Raw genomic sequence first — 18427 nt, 5'->3', positions numbered from 1 at the left:
TCTAATCTCACAGCTGAAACAAGCTTCCTTAATAATCTGTGCACAGGAAGCTTAACAATGCTGTAGTAAAACAAACTTCTTTCTAAATCCATGCTTTCGTTCTTTTTTAAACACAGAAACTTTATTACCTTTTATTGTTAATAAAACCTTGTTGCAGCACTAAAGCAGAAAAAGTAGATTTTGCAATAAATATGCTAAATATTTACAAATGAATTATTTTGGAGCCCTTTTATTGGCAGAATCTGATATTAATTTAGTTCATACAAAAAAAAATGGGTCCCAACGTGGTTTGAGTGGTGTTGCCATAGTGTGACGTCATAGGCACAGATCCCCTGTCCTCTTGTCGGGAAATGGAAATATGGTGACCCTATATTAAACAAATTGTCCACCCGGGCGTTTGCGCAGCACAGAGGCTCTTCGCTGCCTATGACTTTGAACTTCAGTTGAGAGTCAGTCTCATGCAGACTGACCAATGAGGAGAGGGCCTCAAGTTAAGACCCTCTCCTCATTGGTCAGTCCCCATGAGGTGGGTCAAAGGTTACCCTGAGTGGGTTACGTGATGTCAGGCATTCAAGTATTGAGTATATTTACTGCATATTACAGTAAAATATTCTGTATGTGACCATATTATGGTGATCCTTGGGTCGTGATGATGGGGCCTTTGAATATTGTTGCCCAGGGTACAACAAAGTCTTAATCTGGCCCTGACAACCACTGCAACAAACTGAGCGGGGTGCGAACTTGCAACCTTCTGGTTATGGGTCAGGCACTTAAAGCAACATTAAAGAGTTTTTAACATGCTATTGCTTTCAAAGTGGTCTTGGTGGTTCTTGAACAAGAACGTTGAGCAACTTCCCATGGGACATCCCTCTGCAGCCCTCTGCTGGTCAGAAATTGCACTAAATAAATTTGGTGGTTCAGGCAAGAACAAGTGGGAGGTGTAGCAACAGTCGCTGTGGAGTTTACTGCGGCATTAGCTTGATTAAAGGCTAGCAGTTAGCTTTTTCCAGTTTGTTAAAGAGCAAATTGCAGGTTAGAGACTCCCATGAACCAATATTTAGAGAAACATAATAGAAACTCATTTTAAACAATTTTTTTACACAAACATAAATTATTTAGGCATTTAGAGTCATTTTTGTGAGAAAGTTTTTTTTTTTGGCCAAACCAAGTGACGTCATCTGAGGGAGTCCTGTTAGCTTAATCCAGTGAAAAATATAGATTATAATGCCGGCTCTGACACAGAGGAAACTTTAAATGTTTACAATAATACTCATGATGGACCAAAACCATAAAGTTATGGGTTTGCTGCTCGCCCCAGAGGGCAGAATCAAACCAGAGGGAGAAACGATCGGCCAAAACAGAGAGATTAAGGAGGAGAAGCAGCGGGGGAGCAGCAGGTGTCTGGTGAGTTAACCATGTGCTAACATCACAATATTGTACAGATTACTATCGTGTACCAGACAATTAAAATAGTATCGGTCAGTTAATATAATATTAATACCAATGAGCGTCTGTCAGCTGTCTCATACTCGTTAATATCCGTTCATGTAGCCTATGTAGTTTAGCTTAGAGAGAGGGACGCCTGTGATCCGGTTCTGGAGCTCATGCGGGCTTCTGTGAGCTGGATTTGACCCAAACACGAGCGAGACAGTCGAGCTGGTATTTTTAAAAGCCACGCATCCTCTCCTGGTGGTCCAGGCGGCGGCTGTGATCCGGTTCCGACCCGGAAACCAGCTGACCCGCTGAGCCGCGCGTCTCTTCTGGTGGTCGGTTCTGACCTGGTTCTGACGGTGATCGGAGCTCCAGAAATCCGCATTAAATTTTTTGAACCCGCCACGGGTCTCTGGAGCCCAGTGCGGACCTCCCTGACCCGGTACCAACCGATGTGGGCTACAGAAGTCCATCTTTCAGCTGCACAAAACGCCCTCAGGCACGGAGATAGAGGCGTTGTTTCTCTTATCTGGAAACCCGTGGACTCGATGTCCAGACAGGCTGGAGGTGGTACAGCCTTCACAAACTATAGTTTATCAACATGAACACAATCCAACAATAGTAAACACACACTGACTGGATAACATGACCTCTCTACCCTAAAACTAGCCACTCTCCACACTGAGCTGAGGCAGTGTCGAGCTTCTAACTCCCTTTGGTTATGTCAGAGGTTCAGATTTAGATTTAGAAGCTTTGCTGAGAAAGGACAGTTTTTACTAGAAAAACTCGGTTATGTATTTTAAAACAAAAAATCCACAATAAGCTTTTTAAATAGTATTTTTGGACAGCATTTTATATGAATTAGATAAAAATTAATTTGCTCTTTAAAGAGGAAGAAGTTTGCTTTTTGGTTGGCATCATGGCGGAGACTGGAAGTAGATGGTATTGGTTTATATTGTCAGAAATTAAGAGTTAGGCCGGGGGTCCTGGCACGCTTCAGTGGATTCTCTGCTCCAACACACTTGATTCAGTGGTTGAATCACCTGTGCAGCAGTTCATCAGGCTCTGCAGAAGCCTGTTAATCACGTGCTGATTTAAATCAGGTGTGTTGAAATAGAGTTCAAACTAAAATGAGCTGAATACCAGCCCTCCAGGCCTGGAATTGAATATGGAATGGAAAGCTACCTAAAAAAATATTTTTAATATCCTCCAAAATAAGCAAAAACATTTCAATGTTCAAATGAGATTGTTCATGAACAGAAATATCTGTGCAAAGATCTGATGAAGGTATTTTATGTTGCTTATTTTAGTTCCAGCTTACATGGATGAACCATCTGAATGTTTTCCATAACAAAGCTTTTCCAAGGAAACTTTGTGGAAGCTCTGTGTTGTGTTGGTTAGTTTTTCCTGCCAAAAGCTCAAAAGTCCCTCATATCAGAGGTTTCCTACCTTGGTTTTTACTTCCCTTGACTGTAAATGATTTCAACAAAACTAATTGTCATTTAAAACCCTGACAGAGTGGTGAGAGTCCTTTCTGGACAAATCTCAGTTACAGTTGGGGAGATTTCCTCCGTATAAATTGTCAGCTAGAATGAACTTTGAGGTGAAAGCTCCATCTCCTATGTCTTCTATGAGTAGTGACCACCCACCGCCTCCTTTAGCACATTAACTCTCTGATTCCCTAGTCAATGACCCGAAGTAGAATGACTCACCGTCATGATTACTGAATCTGAAAATGTGCTCTTGTAGCATTTATGATGCAACCAGGTTTGGTTAAAAGGAGAGCTCTATCCACAGGATTTGCATGAGAGAGGGAAGGCCAATATTTTTTTGCCAAGCATGACCTTTTAAATGCCCTTGAATCCACTTGATCTAAATACACCTGCTAAAATTTAATGCATTAAAAAAATGAACAAAGTGCATGCTGCTTTGTTCAGACCGCCTAATGAATACAGAAAAAACAAGCTTTCCCTCATGGACAAGAGAAATGCCTGAATAGACTCAAAATCTAAGCTAGGAGAAACAGCATGTTGACTTTTGTTTATTTAAGCAAGATTCTTACATTAAATATATCCAGAGACAGAGTGAGCTAAAATGTTTACTTTTAAATGATCTTCTTTATCACTGATTTTGAATGGTTTCTAATTATGTGACTTTATGATTATCACTCCTTACTGGTTCAAATAAATAAAAACACACGCTATCAAACATTCTGAATGGGATTTTACTATAGAATTATTACTTACAGGCACTATTACCCTTTTAAATTTACATTTCACAAATGAATTTGTTTTATTTCTCCACTTTCTCTTAATGTCCTAGTTTAAAAGTTGTGTCAGCTTGTTTAAATGTATTTTACGATCTCCACATTCTGTCGACATGCTACGTGTTTGAAAAGTCTAAGTGTTTTAGAACTTTCTGTTTCTTATGAAATATGATTCAAGTCCTAATCAGATTTTCACACAAGTACTAAAAGCAGATATAGAGAACTTAATTATAGAAGGGAGACAAAAATAATGTGCTTTATCAATTATTCACTGAGGGAAATTATCCATTATGTATTTCGGCGTTGAGAGTGTGTACGCTTTTGTTTTTATATGTGGTGGGAATTCTGTGCTGCAATAAAAACTTAAGTGAAAAAACCTGTTTATTGGTTTCTGTACATCTGTTTAGAAGCATTTTAAGGAACCTTTCATACACAACAGCAGTGATCCCTTGATTTGTTCTTTCTGCAAGTTTTCAGGGTAGAATAACAAAAACATTTGGTTTAAAAAATATACATTTTTTAAAGGATAGCTGCAAGATCTGCTTTCTCTCAAGATTTAACTGAAAGTGTTTGTTTTGTATTCAGAGAAGTTAATGTTTCAATTATGTTAAAGTCATCTTGACCCATATTAAGCAGGAAAGGGCCAAGGCGTCTAACACCAGATAGCGACCATTCCGCTTCTTTCTCCAAAATCAAACCCAAGGGTTCCACTTTAGTCCAGTGTTTTCCAACCCTGGTCCTCAGGGCACACTGTCCTGCATGTTTTCCATGTTGCTCTTTTAAATCTGCAGCTGTTGCATTAATGAAAAAGCAATGTTTTCAATGTGATCCTGCTCAGAAACACCTGATTCTTACTGCTGGATTATTTCCTCAGCCTTCATTGTAGCAGGAGCTACTTAACACCAGTTTTAATGAAATCTGCAGAGTTCGAGCAGAGAAACATCTAAAACCAGCAGGACCTAGCACTCGTGATGGTAGAACAACTATAACGCTACAACAGATTTAAACACGCAGCATAAGATTGCACCACTTAGCTCTAATATAACAGATAAATCCACTTTCATTCCCCTCCCTCCTCTTCAACAGTTAGTTTGAAGTTAGCATTCAAGCTAGGTTGGTGTGCTAAGCTGACTGTGCATCATCTTGCACTCGAACTGGGGAGCATTCTTGTTTATTGACAGTTCCTTCTTGTGGATACACAATTGTATTCATCAATGCTTAAGAAGCAGACAGACAGAATGACACCAGCAGGGAAATTTCTCTCCACGTCCTTCAGCAGAAGAAAGGAAGGAGGCGAGCGTACCTGAGCTGTATCATTTTTTATTTGCTCGTGAGTGGCTGAGATAGCTGGGGGCGTGGCCAAGACTCAGCTGCAGTTCAGTGCAGCCACAAAACATTGTACCATTAAAGGCAATCTATGCATCCATCCATCTGTCCATTTTCTTTACCTGCTTATCCACACAAGGTCGTGGGGGGGCTGCTGCCTATCTCCAGCAGTCTGCAGGTGGGATACACCCTGTACAGGTTGCCGGTTCATTGCAGGGCATACTGTGCAAATTTTCATATTTTTAAATCATTTTCTTGAGCCACTTTGTGCTAAAATGACCCTTTACAGCAGGGGTGTCAAATTCAAGTCCTCGAGGGCCGTTATCCTGCATTTTTTGTTGTTTCCCTGTTCCAACAGCTGATTCACCTGTGCAGCAGCTCATCAAGCTCTCCAGAAACCGTTTTATTACCTGCTGATTTGAATCAGGTGTGTTGAAACACGGAAAACACTAAACAATGTGGGATAGCTGCCCTCGAGGACCAGAGCATTGCAAGGTTAATTAAATGTCACTCAAACCCCCATCACCCTGTGTGGCTAGAATACCGTACTTGCAACTTCAGAGTGCTCGTCCAGTCCCTGTTAAACTTAATAAAGTGGAGCTGACATGCCTGGCACTGCAGGCTGCATGTTTTAATTCACAAACACAGCTGATTTGTTTGATTTTGTGATTTATCGCTCCTGTAGAAACTAATGAAGTCTGAGGAGACATTTCAGCTTTCAGATTAAGGTGTTAAAAAGTAAAAAGACAAACTCACAGCAAGGAAATAAGTTTCACTTTTTGTTATACTAAACAGACACTAGGGGTTGCTAAAAGCACACCAAAACTGCTTAGTATCTCTTCATCAATACTGGGTATATCTTAGCCAGCAACGTTGCTGATTTAAAATCAAATTTAGGGCAGACTTTTAACCTGAAGAGGGTGCTGCACTGACAGTTTTAGGCTTAATATTTATATTTTAAGTAAGATGCACTAAAAGCAAAAAATAATTCTACACATTTCTACAACACTAGACACTCATTTTTACAGTTTATAAGCAACAAAGTTGATTTGGGTGACTTCTTCTTTAAGTTATTTTAAGCTTTCTAAACCACATACCCCAGCTTTAATACTATCCAGTTGGCTTAAATTATCTGTATTTGAGCACAAACTATCGAAACTCTTTAGAGGTGGTTTGTATCTTTTTTCATTCTGATGAGGATCACCAACAGGAGTCCAGTCCTGTTACTCCTTAATTAACACAAAATCAGAATTTGACAAATCTCAGTTCTGTGAAGAAAAGGCACATCAGCTGCCATGTCATGCTTTAAGAACTGCAGGATCTAGATTTAAATTTTATTTAAAGACTTATAGGTGAAACTCAAAAAATGTGAAAATCCTGCAAAAGTTTATTTATTTAAGCAATTCTACTTAAAAGGTCAAACTAGACTATGAGAGATTCATTACATGCAAAGCCAGACATTTCTAGTATTTATTTGTTATAATTGTGATGATCATGTTTTACAGTTTCTGAAAACCCCAAATACAAAATCTCTGACAAGGTTGTAAAAAGATTCAAATGTGTCACACTCTAATCAGCTGATTAATCCGAAACACCTGCAAAGGGTCCCTGAGCCTTTGCAAGTTCCATCCATTCATTTTCTTCTGCTTATCCAGAGTCGGTCGTGGGGGCAGCAGCCTAAGTTGAGAGGCCCAGACTTCCCTCTCCCCAGCCACTTGGACCAGGTCTTCTGGGGGAATCTCAAGGTGTTCCCTGGCCAGATGAGAGACATAGACCCTCCAACATGTCCTGGGTATTCCTTTAGGTCTCTTTCCGGTTGGACATGCCCGGAAAACCTCACCAGGGAGGCATCCAGGAGGCATCCTAATCAAATGCCCAAGCCACCTCAACTGGCTCCTCTCAGTCTAAGTTGAACTACTGAAATAAATGGACTTTTGCACAATTTTTTTTTCTTTTTTAAGTTTCACCTGAAGCATTCATTGAAGTACCGTAAATCCTCTAATACAGGCCCGGGTCTGTATTAGAGGATTTACGGTATCTAATTTCTCCCATTTAATTTTTACAACTAAATGAACTGTTAGCTTTATCTGTCACATTCAACGAGTTCTGTTCAGTAATAATTAAGGCTGCCATCTTGAAGGGAGTTGAGTTAAAATGTTAATCAGCCTTAGGTGTAGACTACATCCTGCAATTACTTTCCCAGAATTGCATAAAGTCTAGACATTGGTTCATGATATTTAACTAAAAGGCACACAAGGATGACTCCAACAGTTTATGCCAACTTTGTAAAACTCAGATCTCATGCGATCAGTTGCTGCTCAGTGGCACCAAATGTTAGCTGAATATTTGAAATTGACTGAATTGTAGCCATTTTTGAGCTTGTTGATGCACTGTGGCAGCCATCTTGAACAGGGCTGATTGCAAAAGTGATTAGTAAAATATTTTGCTAATGCAAGCACACAACTTAAAAAAATATACATTTTCCCTTTTAGAGGTTCGATTACACCCAAAATAATATTTTCTTTTTTGTCTGTTTGGTTAGAACTTTTTTTCGTAAAAGCTAGGTTTTGAGGCCCTGTCCACACGTAGCCGGGAATCTGCCAAAACGTAGATATTTTTCTACGTTTTGGCCTGTCATCCACACGAAAACGGAGTTTTTCCACACGAAAACGGATCTTTTTAAAAACTCCGGCCAAAGTGAAGATCTGCGTTTTCTCCGTTTTGGGTGTCTGCGTGTGGACAGACAAAACCGGAGTTTTAAGGTCCGCAACGTCACTTTCCGCGACAAAAAATGCTGACATCACGTGTGTACGACCTGTGTTTACACTAGCCGGCATCTGAAGCCCTCAGAGCTGCGCTCTGTCACTACCCGATCCATCAATTGTCCAAGCGCCTTTTGCTTGTTTGTTTTTGCAAGTGGAATTACTGCTCCTTGCGGAAGACCACAGACGAAGGACGAGGTTAAGCACGGGGGACGTACTGCCGCCTACAGGTCTGGCATGTCCTTAACAACGTATTTATCCGGGTACGTGTGGACAGTTTGTTTTTAAAACGCGGTGGTGTGGATTTGGAGGGGCGGATATTCGTTTTTAAAAAAAAAACGGCTACGTGTAGACTAGGCCTTAGTTTCAGAAGTGTCTTCATCTATATTAGGACTCGTGTAGATGTTGGATGATTTTCTGATCAAATTTCTTCACAGTCAAAATATTTTCAAATGTTTCCTTAAATGCTGTCACCACAATCTTCCCTCAGTTTTTGGAGTCTTTTTCATCCTGACTACACTTTTTTAGCCTCTGCTCTCTCAGCTATCATTTGGCTGCAGCACAGATAACCACCTGATGGGTAAGCCAGGCATTTGTGCCCTAAACTTAACCTTTCAGAGCAGGTTTGAGTGTGAAAGCATCACCTGCAAAGTGCACGAAGAAATGGGATGCTCCACTGGCTGGTGTTTTATTCATGAGTCACCCCTGCTGAGAGGGCTGTTCCTCAGCATCCAAATCCCAACTGTGGTTCAATCTGTGCTCTATTCAGTGTTCTGACTGCTGGCCATTGATCACAACCAAAGGTGCCCGAGTGCTGAATAAGTGCAAGGGCTTTATGAGGGGACTCAGTGGTAGCACAAATATCCATCAGAAGACATTGGAAATGTTCCAGAGTTTTCTCGTCCAAACTGATCAGAGAAGCTGAGCGGAGATGCATCGCTGGCATTTGTTAAACAGAAGCAGCGCAGCATGTGCCTGCGAAGAGACGACAGCATGTTACATGTCAGATATTGATTAACACAGCGATGGTACAGAGTGAAGGCATTTCTCTTTTTGAAACAAATGTGATTCACTTGTGATAAGGTCCTTCTGTGCAAAGTACCAGAGGTGAGATATCACCTTCTAATAGGCATCATAATGGTAATGGACAGTTGAGCACAGTGAATCATTTGTCTACTTTAACCATTCACCACACATCTAAAGCCAAATGTAGCACGACCACTTCACTTTCCTGTCTGCTCGAGTCAGGATGATGATCATCTGTCATTGATCATGTTGTAGCGTAATTGTAAGATGTGAAATGTGAATCCAGACTGCTAACTCTGTGAGCCTATTGAGACATACAAGACAGAATTAGTGGCAGCGGGAGAGTTTTATACACCATCTGTAAGAGTTTGTGGCCTGGAAAGGTGATTTTTGTCAAAAGGCTAGTAATAAAATGTTTTGCCTGTGTGTTCATGAGTGTGTGTGTGTTAATGTTTTTGTATCTCATTAACCACTGGATACATTTGAATGAAATTAACAAAATGTAATAATAAAATTTAACTTACAATTGATTGCCTTTAATGGGTCCGCCTGATACATGATGGCCGCCGCTGTCAGTTGTTATTAGAAAACACAATAATGACTGAAACTCTGTCAATTTTACAGATCCAGAGCCAGTTTTGTGTGGTTTGTGCCCAAAAGTCTTTCGTAGCACACAATTCAAGTGCTAAACTGGCCATATGATATATTCTCTACTCTAACTCTAAAATAATCTTGTTTGATATTAACAAATATCTATAACCATTGGGCGGATTGTAAGTAGAGACATCATTAGATATACATTCAAAACTGAATCATTTTTAGACTCGGCCCAATCTAAGAGAGACCCCAAAGCTAACTGTTACTGAAAAACAAAAACATGGCTACTTCTCTGTTGCTTTTTCTGATTTTGGCAATTTGCAAGTAGCTCAGAGCCATGCACAACACATACTCTGAGAGCTAACAGATCAAGTGGGATCTTATCATATCCCGTGATTTGTGCATACTATTTTGAAGAATTGATGAAAATGACTAAGACTCAGTGAAAAGTTTCTTTACGGTTTGGCTTTTCATCCACGATATACGGCACCAAAGAGGATTTGTTCAAAAACTTCCAAACAAAGTGGAGACTTATGAATTCTCTGTTATCAGCATTTGCTTTTGGATGTAATAATCAGGGTTTTAGTTTCTGAAGTGTGACAAAAATGCTCTGACATCACATGTTTATGCTTACTTGTTTTTACAAGCTCAGTTACTGCTCAATGTAGAAGACCACAAGTGACGTTAAGGACGGTTATTTCCCACTACTTAGGTTCAATCCCAAAATTCCTACTGCACCCTGCAGTCTTCAGCAAAGTGCACTTGGAGTAAGTGTGCAGTAAGGCTTTGAGTGTGTAAGACACATGCATGCAAGTAATTGTCGAATTAGGACAGTGACCATTGCGTCATTGACCATGACGCATGCCAGTTGCTGTTTGTGCAACTTAAAAAAAATCTTTATTAACAATTTTCAAACAAATGACAAAACTTATATTTGCTGCTGTCCACATTCAATCTTAGTCTAAAACATTCAGAGCACGAAAAAATGTCACTGATCGTCTTAAAATGAACTTTGTTTGAAAATACATATTTTCAGAAAAGACACTTGAGCCATCGTTCCACCTTATCAAAACTCCCATGCAGCAATGCACTGTTGGTAATACCCTTTGCACAAGTCCATACAGACTTGGGGAAGTGTGGATTGAGTGCAAAAGGGTGTGGTCACCTTCCGCACTTTTGAAGCGGGACACCGTACGCATTCCCACCTCTGGACTGGAGCGTGCGACTCAAGTGCGTAAGGGTGGAAGTGCAAATATTGGGAATGAGCCTTAGACATTCCACATTTAAGGAATGTTTTTGAGCAAAGATGCCACAGATTTGGGGAATCACTGCCACCCACAGGCTTGGCGTGCCTATGAATGTCGTTGACAACACACAGGATTTTATTTACTGAAAACGAGGTGCTGTGCACCCAAGTTTTTTCCTAGATGGCGGGGGAGGATTCTCAGTTTTGCAAAACACCCTGCTACATGTGTACATGGCCTAAAACTCCTCAACATGAGATGACCTTTGTTTCTAATTCTAGCATTAACGCTGTTGCATGAGATGAATGCCATTAAAAATGCCAGGCCATTATGTTGGTCCTGTTTTAACAATCAGTGTTTTCTAAATTGTCACTGACCATAACTGACTGCCTTCTTTTTACATTAAAATCTAAACAAAATTTTAATTAAATTGAGTGAAAATTTTCCTGTATAGAATGGAGACAACATCAGGTGCTGAAGGCGTTCTTCATCAGTTTATATTGTTGGCAGATCCTATTTGCCACACATTAAAAGTCTTCACTCGGGCTGATGAATCATCTCCTGCAAAACATTTCTTAGAAATTTTATAAAGTGAATCACATCCGGTTACAATCAATTTCTCAACCCTTCAAATATGCTCTTAGTGTCTCTCGGTACCTTCTTAGTGCTGTCAATTTACCATTAAACATTAAATTTCTGCATGTTTCTGACAGGAGTACATTTTAATTTTCCACTTCTACTCAGAATCCCACATTTTCAAGAGAGCTGATTAGCAATGGTCTCTGGGAAGTTTAAATAATTGATAAAATCATTTCTAAACTCAACATTAATTAGCAGTAAACTCATCTGCAAATGCAAAGCAGTGCGTGAACTATAAGCAAAAGGCATACCCAGAGATGGAAAATGGGATTTTGCTGTCTAAGGCACTATGATGAATAATAGCCTTATCAACAAAGCATAACACATCGCAACATGCTGAGATGTTATCATAGCTCATTTCCTCAGCTCATCCTGTATTTGCAGCGGAATATGTGTTGAAGCTCATCTCCTTGCACTGTTACTGACAGCCTACTCGTGTCAAAATACTTTGAGTTTCTAGTGGGGGGTCTTCTCGAGACAAGAATGGAAAAAAGTAGCAGATGTAAGCAGATGCATCAGCAGTATTAGCAAAACGTCATCAAATTCTCACAAGGGACCTGCCTGTCATTAAAACACACATGAAAAGAACTGATCAGTGCATTATTTAAGCATCGTCCCGGTGAGCTGCAGTCCGTGGCTTTTCTGCCCAGGACTGCACCTGAGGGAGGGGGGATTAGCGTTGTTCCACGCTGCAGCCCCTGTATCTGAAATCTGACTGAGCTCATCGTTTCTGCACCTTGCTAAGTGACTGTGGCTGGGTATCAAGCGCAGGCAATCTATTCCTCCGCAGAGTGGTGGCTGACCAGCATCAATGCCATGCATTGTCAAATTATTAATTAAATGCATGCAAGCATAATCAGATGCAGACATGACCAGGCCTCTGGGACGGCAAATGAAGCTGAATCTAAATTGCAAGCGTCCTCTGATTTTTCAATGCCAGCCAGCTCTGCTGTTTAAGCAGCAAAATCTTGTGGCCTTTAGAATTTAGCATCATTTTGCATTCACTCAGCTTTGTTGTGATGCAAAACATGCACAACCACGGCTTTGCTTTGATGAACAATGCTGATAGGAAAAGAACTGTTCATTGTTCCTCAAAAAAATCTCAGTGTTGGGGAGTAACCGTTAGAATTAGAATACTAATTATGAGTAACTGTATTCCATTACAGTTACCATTTTTAAATTTGGTTTTTAGAATACAATTACTTTAGTAATAATTTTGGAATACTTTTGTGTTTTCCACTTTCCACCCGAAAGATGAATAAATGCATTTCGGCAATGTGTGTTTCCTTGTGTAGAATATATGGTCTGGCCCGGTCCACTGACGGCTCTCAGTCATGGGGCGGGATCTATGGTTGTCTATCAAAAACTGTCTCTTCATGCTATTGGATAACAGGCAGTCTGCCTTGGAAGATGATGCAAATACATCCTTTTTCTAAATAAATAAGTACCTCTATCTGCTCTTGAGTCAAATCAAACCCAAGTCAATGTAATTCAAAGTTGATGAAGCTGTTTTAACATGCCGTGGCCGTATTGTACCAGTAAGATCCTGCCCACCAACAGAGTGCTGTGATAATCCCACCAAACCAGTAGAGCTCTGTGATTGGAACACTACGGATGTCAGTCAACAAAGCAGTCCTCCACAGGGACCTAATGGGCCATTCCCATCTGTACCGGGTCGATTCCACACATCCTTGTCTTAAGCCCATGTGGGCTGATTCTACCCACCAATCAATGGCTTGCTCTAATGGAAGGTGTGAATTTGCTGTCAGCAGTGGGTGTGTTGGCCCTGGTCGGCCTGAAGCAGACCCCCTCGAGAAGAGGGCTGAGAATGAGCCTTGGTTGGCCCGGAACAATACCAGGCCACCCAGATATGTAAACAACCTACGCTGCCCGGCCCGGGCCGCCCGGTACAAGTGGGAATGGGGCTTTTTAGTCATGCCCATCAACTTCCCGACCATGGGTCCTCGAAAGAATGAAAAACATTAATGCAAGTCAGTGGGGCTAAAAACGCTATTTTCTAAACGCGTTTGGTATTTGCCATAGATTTCACATATGATGTCCGTGAATTTTAAAGATGCATTTTGATGCCAAGAGCATACTTATTTTCAAAAGGGGGCAAAAGTTATTTTAGTATTTGTGTGAAAATACGTTTAGGACTACAAATGGGCATCACCAAATTGATGTCATTGAACCAGAAACAGAAAAAAGCAGAGGAAAATTTGCTGTCGTGTACTTCAAATCCTTCCTTCAGGGGGAAAGAATCACCATAAATAGATTCTATGGTGACGTCATAAATGCGACGTACTGACATCTCGTTAGCAGTCGTGCTAATTACGAACATTTACAAGCTGCAAAATCTCAACGTATGCGACTGGCATGGTTGAAACACAATCCATTACTTTTCATTTAAACTGAAGTACAACATATGTGCGATCCAGAGCGTGAGGCAAAGCAGATTAGAAAATAGCTATTTTAGCTCCGTTGACTTGGATTCCTTTGTTGTTCTTCCTGGGACCCATGAACTAACCGGAATGAGAGGAGACTTGGGTTCTCTAGTGCATGGTGAAAGAACTACATAAAACATAAAAAAAATTAAATAAACATTGTTTTTCTAAATAAACACACTGTGAATTGGTTGGCAGCTTCTGCAGAATAGTTTCACTTTATTACAGAAACAGATATATAGCCTACTGACGCTTTGATAAATAAAGATTTATTTGTTTTTTCCCAGTCAGTAGAGAATGTTTAGCATAAATATGCACTCTGTTTTCCTGCTGGATTAGCTACCAACTTATATTGTGACATTTAATAGACTTAAATGCTGTTTTTAAAGGGAAGTATTCCAAGCATTTGGAATTCAGTGCCAGAATTAAACAAAGTAATGGAATATTTTACAAAATACATTTACAAGGGATTCTCCCCAACACTATATCTACCTATATAAAATATAAAATACTCTGTCAGTGCGCTCCAGGGCAGCTGTGGCTACATCGTAGCTCATCACCACCAGGGTGTGAATGGGTGAATGACTGATTGTATTGTAAAACACTTGGGGGGGGGGGGGGGGGGTCCAGGACTCTGGAAGGTGCTATATCAAATACAGGCCATATATATATATATATATATGTGTGTGTGTGTGTGTGTGTGTGTGTGTGTGTGTGTGTGTATGTATATATATATATATATATATATATATATATATATATATATATGTGTGTGTGTGTGTGTGTGTGTGTGTGTGTGTGTGTGTGTGTGTATATGTATATATATATACATTTATGTATATATATATATATATATATATATATATATATATATATATGTGTGTGTGTGTGTGTGTATGTATATATATATACATTTATGTATATATATATATATATATATATATATATATATATATATATATATACATACATAAATACACACACACACACACACACATACATATATATATATATATATATATATATATATCGTATTTGTGTGTGTGTGTGTGTGTGTGTGTGTGTGTGTGTGTGTGTGTGTGTGTGTGTGGGTGTGTGTGTGGGTGTGTGTGTGGGTGTGTGTGTGTGTGTGTGTGTGTGTGTGTGTGTGTGTGTGTGTGTGTGTGTGTGTGTTTTCATTCCCTCTCCACAGTTCGAAATGTAAATGCCACATCTTTCAGAAGCAAAGTCTGACTCCAGCCTCCACATTTCATTAACTTTTGTTAATGTAGTTGCTATGGCTCCAGGGTATTTGCTGAATGCTCACTGTACTTTCGCTGAAATAATAAGATCTATCAGTCATTGCGGGGCAAAAACAGCTTCATTTGCAGAATAAAGGTCATTGGAGCTGCTGCTTTTGAGTAACTCTGACAGAAAACAGTGTTCAACACTGTAAACTATAGAAAACTTGGTGCTGAAAGATTACAGCCTATTCAGGTGTTCACATGCAGGATTAAAACTCAGAGTCCGTTGGACAACTTGGTCACAACCTTACTGCGCGTCATTCTGTGCATTCCCATTAACTGCATACTGTCTGAGGAGGAAAATATTTCTGAACATTTTTACGCTTCTAAATTCTTTAAATCATACACGATTAAAGGATTATGGGGCTTTAATTGGTCCAAACCATCAGCTATTCAATCATTGATTACATTTATTGAATAAATAAGGAATCAGTTTGTCATCTGAGTCAAACAGAAATATGGATTTTTTTTTTATTTTATGTATTTTTCACTCATATCTATTCATGTGATGGCTCGATCCAGATCCTGGATTTTTCCCCCTTGTTTCTCATGATAAGGAGTAACAAAAAGCTGTCAGCCGTCTTCAAGTACACTCTTTCATTAATCAGCACTAATTAAACATATCGATTGAGCCCAACATAGGGATCTACAGTTAAAAGGGTTTACAAGGCAGTAAAGTGCACACAACAACAGCAACAAAACTTCAAGAAATTCATGAGTGACCTACATGTCCCCAAAGGATCAATTCCTTTGGAGAAACTTAAAAAATGGAGACAAGGGGGCATCTCTTATTAAATAATATCATAATTTACAATGTGTCAATGGCAAATGTTGTCCTTGGCTCAAGTGAGAGACGAAACCACTCAAGCTGAACAGAGCATCAATTTGTTTTCAGGATTGATGGGAAAAAAATGCTTGAAGTCATTGGCCTAAGCCCTGGCGGAGCACGGTTGGTTTATAGCAACAACCTGCAGATCACATGCTTTGATGGAAAAAACAGCTCTAAAAACTCAATCCTGCACAATCTCCAACCCCACGCCAAACTCTGACAGACTGAATAAAAGCATCCTTTAAGGCAGAGAACTGAGAGGTATTTATCTCCACTAATAAAACAAAAACAATAATTAAAAGAACTAAAGCACTTCTAATCCTTTATCTTATTCAAACTGATATCCAAAGATTAATGTGTGTACTGCTAATTTGGTGAAATTATGTCGGCTAAGGATTAAAAGACATAATCAACTGTGTTTTCAAATTATCAAATTTTTTAAAACTCATTTGTAAAACGAAATGAAAAAAATGACCCATAGAGGGCTTCAAACTGGAAAAAAACCAACTACAAACAATAAATTTGTGTTTATTGGCAACACGCCTGGCAGCTCAAATTAAAACCACATTAAAATGATAAATAAAGAAAATTAGAGTCCACATATACATAAGTCAAAGAGCCCCAAAATAATAGACATTTATAATGGATTTAAAATAATTTCAGCAATTTGACTGCTCAATAAAAAAAATTCACACAACAAACTGTGGTTTTAAGCTGAATATGGTCTCAAATAAGATTTATAGATGTGTTAAGCTACTTATCAGAGAAAGAATAAGATAATATGTCCATTATACTTTTAGAAAATAAGCACAAAAGGAAAGTATAGATATAGTTCAGAAAATAGAATTATACACACACACACACGTGTGTGTGTGTGTGTGTGTGTGTGTGTGTGTGTGTGTGTGTGTGTGTGTGTGTGTGTGTGTGTGTGATGAATGACTTCATGACAAATTGTTATAATGCAGAGAGCCCATGAGCATTAGCAGGGCAAAACAGCAGCATCTTCAGCATGGATCCTGTTGTCACACGCACGCTATAATCTGATTTCACAACTGCAATGAACTAAACTGTTTTTATTTTTTTACATTCAGCAACGAAAATCAGCAGCTTCAATGATTTCATTACATGGTGCGTGTCTGCTCATTGGAGACGGATGCAAGTTTAATTAGCTGGCTCAGCTTGAACTCTGTTGTCATCTAGTGGTTAAAAAACGATATAACATTTGCGAATTTGCACGATCAAAATCCGTACAATCTTTCTTAGAAGGTGATGATTTATCCTAATGTATGTTTAATGCTAAAAATGGGGGTGGTGTGGCTTAAAATGTGTCTCTTTGAATATCAAATATTAAATAGAAAATCCTGTTTTAAAAAAATAATGACAACCCAGGCACCAAACTTCTCAGCTGGGCATCAATAGTGGAAAAAAATAGATGCTGAAGCGGCTGAAATCAATTATGCATCTAGAAAACCCATCTCAAAGCCATCCAAAATCAGTGCATCCGCAAACTAAGATCCATGTGAAATCAACACATGCTGCAGTAGCCGAATATTTACACTCTCCTGGATGAGACAGCCTCTTTTCCTCTGGCACAGAGCGCACGTTTCCAGGGGAAAGACCCGCCAGAAGCCTAATTAAATAGAAAGCGCTATTTGTCACATCAACTAGCAGCAGCTCCCTCTTTATCTCTTTCTTTTTTTCTCCAAATGACTGAGAGACAAGTTGATCCAACAACACAAACAAAAGCTGGAATCGGTTTCAGCAAACGTCCGAAAAGCTGTGTGTCATTAAATCACTCCATGTGTCTGGGGCGATGACAGGACCGCCGCAGCAACGTTTAGTCGAGCCTGAACGAACTCACCCTTCGGGAGGAACGGGAAAGTGATCACGAGAGAAGATTCAGCTGCTCCTCAGCGTCGTCCGCCTCAGAAAGTGAGAAACTCGGGTAGTTTGTGGAGTTCGGTTCGTGCAGAAGTCAAGTGAGAGTGAGGAAGCAGCGCGGCTTCCTCACTCTTCCTCCGTCTCCTCTCCATCCTCTCCGCGGGGGGAAGCGCGGCCCACTTTAAACTCTGTTGACGTCATGGGTGCTGATGCTGCCCCCCCTCCCCCCCACTCCCTTACCTACCTCCATCCCCTGTCCCCTAAACCCCCACCACCAAAATAAAGATAAAATAATTCTAAAGGAAGATAATCTGAACATAATTTTAAAGTATCTTTAATCTCAGTAAAGATATTGATGTGCTTTTCTGCATGACTGAAACACTCAATGATATGAGATGAATGTGGACAAATTGCCTGGAAAGGCTTAATTATTATAATTAAATGCCATATATTTCTGCAAGGATGCACACAGAGAGAAAGTTACAGCTCACCTGTACTGACACGACTCCTTTTCCCCTGACAGATTTATGCTTGCATTTACAGATGAGTGTACGTGATGCGATAGAGAAAAAAGCAAGCACTCTCTAATCTTAACATGTGCAGAATCAGTACACGGTCTTATGGAGAACAATCTCATTTTGAAGGTTTGACAAAACTCACAAGATTGATTTTCCACTTGGAAGATTTGAAAACTCTCAC

At 39.8% G+C, this 18427-nt stretch overlaps 1 protein-coding gene across 6 annotated transcripts in view; it reads right to left on the bottom strand.

Annotated features, from left to right (window-relative positions):
- The window catches only part of megf11 (multiple EGF-like-domains 11), a 128970-nt gene extending 111084 nt beyond the window's left edge, over positions 1-17886 (bottom strand). For all 6 annotated transcript variants that reach the window (XM_015964392.3, XM_015964394.3, XM_015964397.3 and 3 more), the window contains exon 1: positions 17709-17886. The gene's annotated coding sequence lies outside the window, so the exon portion shown is untranslated. The remainder of the gene's footprint in view (positions 1-17708) is intronic.
- Between the last annotated feature and the right edge of the window lie 541 nt (positions 17887-18427).

The sequence above is a fragment of the Nothobranchius furzeri genome, chromosome 4 (assembly GCF_043380555.1).
Source record: "Nothobranchius furzeri strain GRZ-AD chromosome 4, NfurGRZ-RIMD1, whole genome shotgun sequence".
NCBI lineage: Eukaryota > Metazoa > Chordata > Actinopteri > Cyprinodontiformes > Nothobranchiidae > Nothobranchius > Nothobranchius furzeri.
The sequence above is the reverse complement of the archived record's forward strand: the minus strand, read 5'-3'. Positions and strand labels throughout refer to the sequence as shown.